This window comes from Rutidosis leptorrhynchoides, chromosome 11, assembly GCF_046630445.1.
Source record: "Rutidosis leptorrhynchoides isolate AG116_Rl617_1_P2 chromosome 11, CSIRO_AGI_Rlap_v1, whole genome shotgun sequence".
NCBI lineage: Eukaryota > Viridiplantae > Streptophyta > Magnoliopsida > Asterales > Asteraceae > Rutidosis > Rutidosis leptorrhynchoides.
The window spans coordinates 252,825,001-252,833,981 of record NC_092343.1 but is presented as its reverse complement, the minus strand read 5'-3'; positions in this window follow the sequence as shown (position 1 = coordinate 252,833,981).

Genomic DNA, 8,981 nt, shown 5'->3' with positions numbered 1-8,981 from the left:
TTACCCCAATTACCGACTCCGTCACTTGTGGAAACGTTTTGTTTAATAGTTGTAGCCCGATGTTCTTGTTCTCACTTTGGTGAGAAGCGAACATTACTAATCCGTAAGCATAACATGCTTCTTTATGTTGCATGTTAGCCGCTTTTTCTAAATCACGAAGTCCAATATTCGGATATATTGAGTCAAAATAATTTCTTAACCCGTTGCGTAAAATAGCATTTGGGTTCCCCGCAATATATGCGTCAAAGTAAACACATCGTAACTTATGGGTTTCCCAATGTGATATCCCCCATCTTTCAAACGAAAGTCTCTTATAAACCAAGACATTCTTGGAACGTTCTTCGAATGTCTTACAAACTGATCTCGCCTTAAATAGTTGTGCTGAAGAATTCTGGCCGACTCTAGACAAGATTTCATCAATCATGTCTCCGGGTAGGTCTCTTAAAATATTGGGTTGTCTATCCATTTTGTGTTTTTAAACTGTAAAATAGACAAGAGTTAGATTCATAAAAAAAAAATACTTATTAATACAAGCAATTTTTACATATATCATAAAGCATAAGAACACTATATTCCATATATTACACCACACGAATACAACTATCTTATTCCGACTCGCTCGTTTCTTCTTCTTCAGTTTTGGTTCGTTTTGCCAAGTTTCTAGGGATATATGATGTTCCCCTAATACGAGCCGTCGTTGTCCACATTGGTTTAGAAAAACCTGGTGGTTTAGAGGTTCCCGGGTCATTGTTACAACTTAAGGACTTCGGGGGTTGACGATACATATAAAGTTCATCGGGGTTGGAATTAGATTTCTCTATTTTTATGCCCTTTCCTTTATTATTTTCTTTTGCCTTTTTAAATTCAGTTGGGGTAATTTCTATAACATCATCGGAATTCTCGTCGGAATCCGATTCATCGGAGAATTGGTAATCCTCCCAATATTTTGCTTCCTTGGCGGAAACACCATTGACCATAATTAACTTTGGTCGGTTGGTTGAGGATTTTCTTTTACTTAACCGTTTTATTATTTCCCCCACCGGTTCTATTTCTTCATCCGGTTCCGATTCTTCTTCCAGTTCCGATTCTTCTTCCGGTTCCGACTCTTCTTCCGGTTCCTCTTCGGGACCTTGTGAATCAGTCCACAAATCATTCCAATTTACATTTGACTCTTCATTATTATTAGGTGAGTCAATGGGACTTGTTCTAGAGGTAGACATCTATCACATAATATCAAACACGTTAAGAGATTAATATATCACATAATATTCATATGTTAAAAATATATAGTTTCCAACAAAAATGTTAAGCAATCATTTTTAAAGAAAACACGGTCGAAGTCCAGACTCACTAATGCATCCTAACAAACTCGATAAGACACACTAATGCAAATTTTCTGGTTCTCTAAGACCAACGCTCGGATACCAACTGAAATGTCCCGTTCTTATTGATTAAAAACGTTCCATATTAATTGATTTCGTTGCGAGGTTTTGACCTCTATATGAGACGTTTTTCAAAGACTGCATTCATTTTTAAACAAACCATAACCTTTATTTCATCAATAAAGGTTTAAAAAGCTTTACGTAGATTATCAAATAATGATAATCTAAAATATCCTGTTTACACACGACCATTACATAATGGTTTACAATACAAATATGTTACAACAAAATAAGTTTCTTGAATGCAGTTTTTACACAATATCATACAAGCATGGACTCCAAATCTTGTCCTTATTTAAGTATGCGACAGCGGAAGCTCTTAATAATCACCTGAGAATAAACATGCTTAAAACGTCAACAAAAATGTTGGTGAGTTATAGGTTTAACCTATATATATCAAATCGTAACAATAGACCACAAGATTTCATATTTAAATACACATCCCATACATAGAGATAAAAATCATTCATATGGTGAACACCTGGTAACCGACAATAACAAGATGCATATATAAGAATATCCCCATCATTCCGGGACACCCTTCGGATATGATATAAATTTTGAAGTACTAAAGCATCCGGTACTTTGGATGGGGTTTGTTAGGCCCAATAGATCTATCTTTAGGATTCGCGTCAATTAGGGTGTCTGTTCCCTAATTCTTAGATTACCAGACTTAATAAAAAGGGGCATATTCGATTTCGATAATTCAACCATAGAATGTAGTTTCACGTACTTGTGTCTATTTTGTAAATCATTTATAAAACCTGCATGTATTCTCATCCCAAAAATATTAGATTTTAAAAGTGGGACTATAACTCACTTTCACAGATTTTTACTTCGTCGGGAAGTAAGACTTGGCCACTGGTTGATTCACGAACCTATAACAATATATACATATATATCAAAGTATGTTCAAAATATATTTACAACACTTTTAATATATTTTGATGTTTTAAGTTTATTAAGTCAGCTGTCCTCGTTAGTAACCTACAACTAGTTGTCCACAGTTAGATGTACAGAAATAAATCGATAAATATTATCTTGAATCAATCCACGACCCAGTGTATACGTATCTCAGTATTGATCACAACTCAAACTATATATATTTTGGAATCAACCTCAACCCTGTATAGCTAACTCCAACATTCACATATAGAGTGTCTATGGTTGTTCCGAAATATATATAGATGTGTCGACATGATAGGTCGAAACATTGTATACGTGTCTATGGTATCTCAAGATTACATAATATATAATACAAGTTGATTAAGTTATGGTTGGAATAGATTTGTTACCAATTTTCACGTAGCTAAAATGAGAAAAATTATCCAATCTTGTTTTACCCATAACTTCTTCATTTTAAATCCGTTTTGAGTGAATCAAATTGCTATGGTTTCATATTGAACTCTATTTTATGAATCTAAACAAAAAAAGTATAGGTTTCTAGTCGGAAAAATAAGTTACAAGTCGTTTTTGTAAAGGTAGTCATTTCAGTCGAAAGAACGACGTCTAGATGACCATTTTAGAAAACATACTTCCACTTTGAGTTTAACCATAATTTTTGGATATAGTTTCATGTTCATAATAAAAATCATTTTCTCAGAATAACAACTTTTAAATCAAAGTTTATCATAGTTTTTAATTAACTAACCCAAAACAGCCCGCGGTGTTACTACGACGGCGTAAATCCGGTTTTACGGTGTTTTTCGTGTTTCCAGGTTTTAAATCATTAAGTTAGCATATCATATAGATATAGAACATGTGTTTAGTTGATTTTAAAAGTCAAGTTAGAAGGATTAACTTTTGTTTGCGAACAAGTTTAGAATTAACTAAACTATGTTCTAGTGATTACAAGTTTAAACCTTCGAATAAGATAGCTTTATATGTATGAATCGAATGATGTTATGAACATCATTACTACCTTAAGTTCCTTGGATGAACCTACTGGAAAAGAGAAAAATGGATCTAGCTTCAATGGATCCTTGGATGGCTCAAAGTTCTTGAAGCAAAATCATGACACGAAAACAAGTTCAAGTAAGATCATCACTTGAAATAAGATTGTTATAGTTATAGAAATTGAACCAAAGTTTGAATATGATTTTTACCTTGTATTAGAATGATAACCTACTGTAAGAAACAAAGATTTCTTGAGGTTGGATGATCACCTTACAAGATTGGAAGTGAGCTAGCAAACTTGAAAGTATTCTTGATTTTATGAAACTAGAACTTTTGGAATTTATGAAGAACACTTAGAACTTGAAGATAGAACTTGAGAGAGTTCAATTAGATGAAGAAAATTGAAGAATTAAAGTGTTTGTAGGTGTTTTTGGTCGTTGGTGTATGGATTAGATATAAAGGATATGTAATTTTGTTTTCATGTAAATAAGTCATGAATGATTACTCATATTTTTGTAATCTTATGAGATATTTCATGCTAGTTGCCAAATGATGGTTCCCACATGTGTTAGGTGACTCACATGGGCTGCTAAGAGCTGATCATTGGAGTGTATATACCAATAGTACATACATCTAAAAGCTGTGTATTGTACGAGTACGAATACGGGTGCATACGAGTAGAATTGTTGATGAAACTGAACGAGAATGTAATTGTAAGTATTTTTGTTAAGTAGAAGTATTTTGATAAGTGTATTGAAGTCTTTCAAAAGTGTATAAATACATATTAAAACACTACATGTATATACATTTTAACTGAGTCGTTAAGTCATCGTTAGTCGTTACATGTAAGTGTTGTTTTGAAACCTTTAGGTTAACGATCTTGTTAAATGTTGTTAACCCAATGTTTATAATAACAAAAGAGATTTTAAATTATTATATTATCATGATATTATGATGTACGAATATCTCTTAATATGATATATATACATTAAATGTCGTTACAACGATAAACGTTACATATATGTCTCGTTTCAAAATCATTAAGTTAGTAGTCTTGTTTTTACATATGTAGTTCATTGTTAATATAATTAATGATATGTTTACTTATCATAATATCATGTTAACTATATATGTAACCATATATATGTCATCATATAGTTTTTTTTTACAAGTTTTAACGTTCGTGAATCACCGGTCAACTTGGGTGGTCAATTGTCTATATGAAACCTATTTCAATTAATCAAGTCTTAACAAGTTTGATTGCTTAACATGTTGGAAACATTTAATCATGTAAATATCAATCTCAATTAATATATATAAACATGGAAAAGTTCGGGTCACTACAAAATCGACCAAAACCAGGTCTCGACAACATTTTCCGGATCTACCAAAAGCATCATCCGAAATCTCACACTAAAACTTCCTCGTGCGGGAGTGTAACTCCCCCACTTGGAACCACGTTCCATATCCAAAACTCGTATAGCCGCACAATGCTACCACATGTAGGCTTTACCAATGATTGGGCTCACACGACCCATTACCACATCTTGCTCTAACCTTGAGCACACTAAGGATTTTAACTAACCCTTATACACTTTGAACGAAAAGTGTACCGCAACACAATCGGAGTCGAACACCACGCTAGTAGGTATAAAAGAGGCACCTAATGTCGCGTCATAAAGACTCCATTACCAACACACATCGAGATTTAAAACACTCGATCTCAAGGGTTCCAACCAACCGACGAACCTCATGATTCGTCACTTCAACATAAAAGCGAACACGCGCTTAACAACCAAACACCAAAACCATTTACGTGGCTTGGTAGAAACGTTTTCCCAAATACTAAGGAATGCTTGGTTGCACCAAGTCTTACGCCCTTCACCCGTCGATCAAACATCAACATAGGGTACTTCCATTAGGAACGTCACCCGTAGCATAACATGCACAACAAAGGCACGCAACTCAAACTCAAACGGCATTTAATAAATAATCAAAAGACATATTTATCAAAATTAAACGTACCTCAACGTCTCCTGGCCGCACCCGTCCCCGCTAACTTGGGACATTCCGACTTACGATGTCCTTCTTTTTGGCAATTGAAGCACACCATACCATCACCCTTTGGTACCGAACATTCCCAAGACTTGTGACCCCTCACGCCACAATTGTAACATCTAACCGCACTAGAATCCGACATACCCGTTCGCGTACCACCCGTGCTCACACTCGGACCCTTAGCCCTCTTACTCGGAGCACCATAAGAAACGACCCTTCGCTCACTTGAAGGTTCACCCTTTTTCGATCGTGAATACGACTCGAAACCTCTAGCCAAGTCGAATAATTCCGAAAACAATTTCGCTTGACCCCGACTAATTTTACTTTTCAAGTCATCATTCAAGGTCCGATAGAAATCTCCCATCAACAAACGATCATTCCCCAAATACTCCGGACAAAAACGAGCCTTTGCCATAAAGGTCGTCTTGAGAGTACTCAAATCCATAGATCCTTGTCGCAAATTTCGCAACTCATTACGCAATTCCCACAAATCAGCCGAAGTCCGGAACTCCTCGAAGAATTCCTCCTTAAAGTCGTCCCACGATAAAGCCATAAACGTCTCGCCACCGACAAGATCAATCTTACCATCCAACCAATCCCTTGCCCTACCCCGCAACAAACTCGTAGCGAGTCTCGTCTTTCTCTCAGGAGGGCAATCAATAGTACGGAAACACCCTTCGACGTCCGAAATCCAAGTTGTGCTTACCAAAGGATCCGGCTTTCCGTCATACATCGGGGGTTTAGTCCTCATGAAGCTCTTAAGATAACGCTCCATTTCACCACTACTTTGAAGTTCGGAATACCTCCTTTCCATTCTTTCTTCTAACGCACCCATTTGCTTCGCAACGGCGGCCGCAACCCTAGTGTTAAACTCCGCGTCATTCGCCTCGGTCTCGTTTCGCGTCGTCATTCTAAAGAATGCAAAACGATTAGTCCACGAACGTGTAAAACCGAACGCACGACACGTCCCCATCTTGCTAAACACTCATCGTACATCACTTGTTAGACACGATTTGCACCCGTAATAAGGTTTGCAAGTTCTTATTACGCACACATGCCGCATCGACTCGTTAGTACAACGACCGTCTCGCTCGATGATATACACAAACACAACCAAAATTCTACGCGGTACAAACACACGCGAGAATTATTATCACAACACACAACATATTAATAATATCCGCATTACTAATATAAACGTTAGTCAACCTATAGCAAAGGCACTAACCAAACCCATTCCGACCCGTAATCCTACAAGTCCCGCAACAAAATAGCACACACAAAAGTCTAAGTCTAGGCACCTATCTCAAGTCACCTAAATCCCTTAGACCATGCTCTGATACCACTTGTAACAACCCAAACCAACCCGCGAACAAACCACGTGAAAATACAAAATAAAAAAAATTTGCTGAACTGCCACCTGGCGCGGCGCGCCATATAGGCCGCGCGGCGCGCCAAACCTGACTGTCCGGAAAGTCTTTAAATGCGAAAATGTTTGACTAGTTCCCGACATATTTAGGCGTAACGCTTTTAACCCCATGTTCCATATATAAAAACTAGCACGTTCTATTAATAAAATTATGTTTACGAAGCGGGGCCCACATTGACCCAAATTACCCCTTAAGTACCAAAATACAATTTTCGACCATACGACTTTTAATACAAAACAAAGCCGAGCATGGCGATTGGGGATACGCTACCCAATCCTAATAAATCCAAAAGCAAGCCTTCTACGCAAACTATGCAAGTCCTCTAATCATCGCGCTTACCCGAGCCACCATCCGCATGCAATCTATAAAAAGAGTCAACAACGAGAGGGTAAGCTAACGCTTAGTGAATGATAATATACTACATACTTATATATGTATAAAATGGACACGCCACAAAATAACAATTACTGCATACCGAGGCATCCATATATAAAGCATTACACTAAGCATACCGTACGATCTCTAAGCAACGAGCTAAAGATACAACAACAATATAAGTTCACCAACGACGATGTGAACAACGCCAAATAGCTACATCCGGAGGGTTAGCTACAACACAGCAATACATTAATATATAACAATATAAACGAACAAGGTTAACGCCTTAACCCAATACCGAGAACCAAATACCACAATGAAGATTGGCCGAACTACACGAGCCTTAGTAATCCGAAACCACACGAGATTATTATCTTCACAACATTGAGGTTGGCCGAACTACATGAGCCTTAGTAATCCGAAACCACACGAGATTACTACCTCAATAAGATGACCGAACTACACGAGTCACCATGAATCCGAACTACACGAGATTCATTTTGATAAGATGACCGAACTACACGAGTCACCATGAATCCGAACTACACGAGATTCATTTTGATAAGATGACCGAACTACACGCGTCATCGTGAATCCGAACTACACGCGATTCACTTCTCCAACTCAAAACCCTTCGCCATTGGGGTTATATCATCCACATCACAATCACGTGTAATAGTGTACACGCGAACGCGTACTTCGCCAAAGATGGTCAACCAAAACGCACAACCGTGCCAATTGGACTCATGCAAAAGTCCATCAAGTCCACCTACATGTGAAGTGAGCTCTATAGCCGAGAATCACTCCACCCGACCCGCACCCATCCTACACATACATATGTACATAGGATAATATCACTCACCTTGAAGTCTTGAAGAATGCTTCCAAGTAAATCCGCAACTCACCAATGGAAAGTACCTATTCCATTATCACAATTACAACAATATACTTAGAGTGGATTTACAAATCAACCCAATTCGTCACTTAGTGCAATTTCGACCCAAATGCACTTCTAAGCACAAACCGTGCCCAAACTAACCAATAATCACTAACACAAGTGAGAATGGTCCTAATACGCCAATTAAACCCGAACTCAAGTGTTAAACACGTGTCATACCCATTTTGACACTTAAACCCTAATTTTGACCCATAAAGGTCAAAATCTCATCCTTTACAAGTTTTGACACCTAAACACATTTAACTCGGTTCTATACTTCAACTTAATCCATTTTAAGTTTATAAACATCATTAAATCGCCAATTGGGTCATAATTACCACCGAACCCTAATTTGACCCAAAGTCACAATTAGTCAACCATAATACCCTAAATGGGTTCCAATACTTCAATAATCACTATACCTAGTGATTAAACTCCAAACCAAAGCCTAATCAAGGCCAAATTGTCATCCAACCCAAAACCCGCCAAGTGACAAGATTAACTAGTCACCATAAACCCATTTCATCACCTAAAAGGGTTACACAACAATTTAACTCAAAACCCTAACTTGAATATCAAATCAAATAAATGAAATTCAGAGTTTGAGCTTACCAATACCACCACAACGTAGCTAGGAACGAAAGGAACAACTTTAAAACCCGAGACTTTGAACGATTCGAGCTTCTTCTTCACCAAAACCTCAAATCTCTCTCTAGACCTCTCCCTCTCTCTAAGAATGGATGAAGATGATGAGTGGATGTGAATGGGATCCAAAACTGATCCAAACTAGCTCATAAGCCTCACAAATCCGGCCCCATGTGATTTTACCCTTTTCGCCCT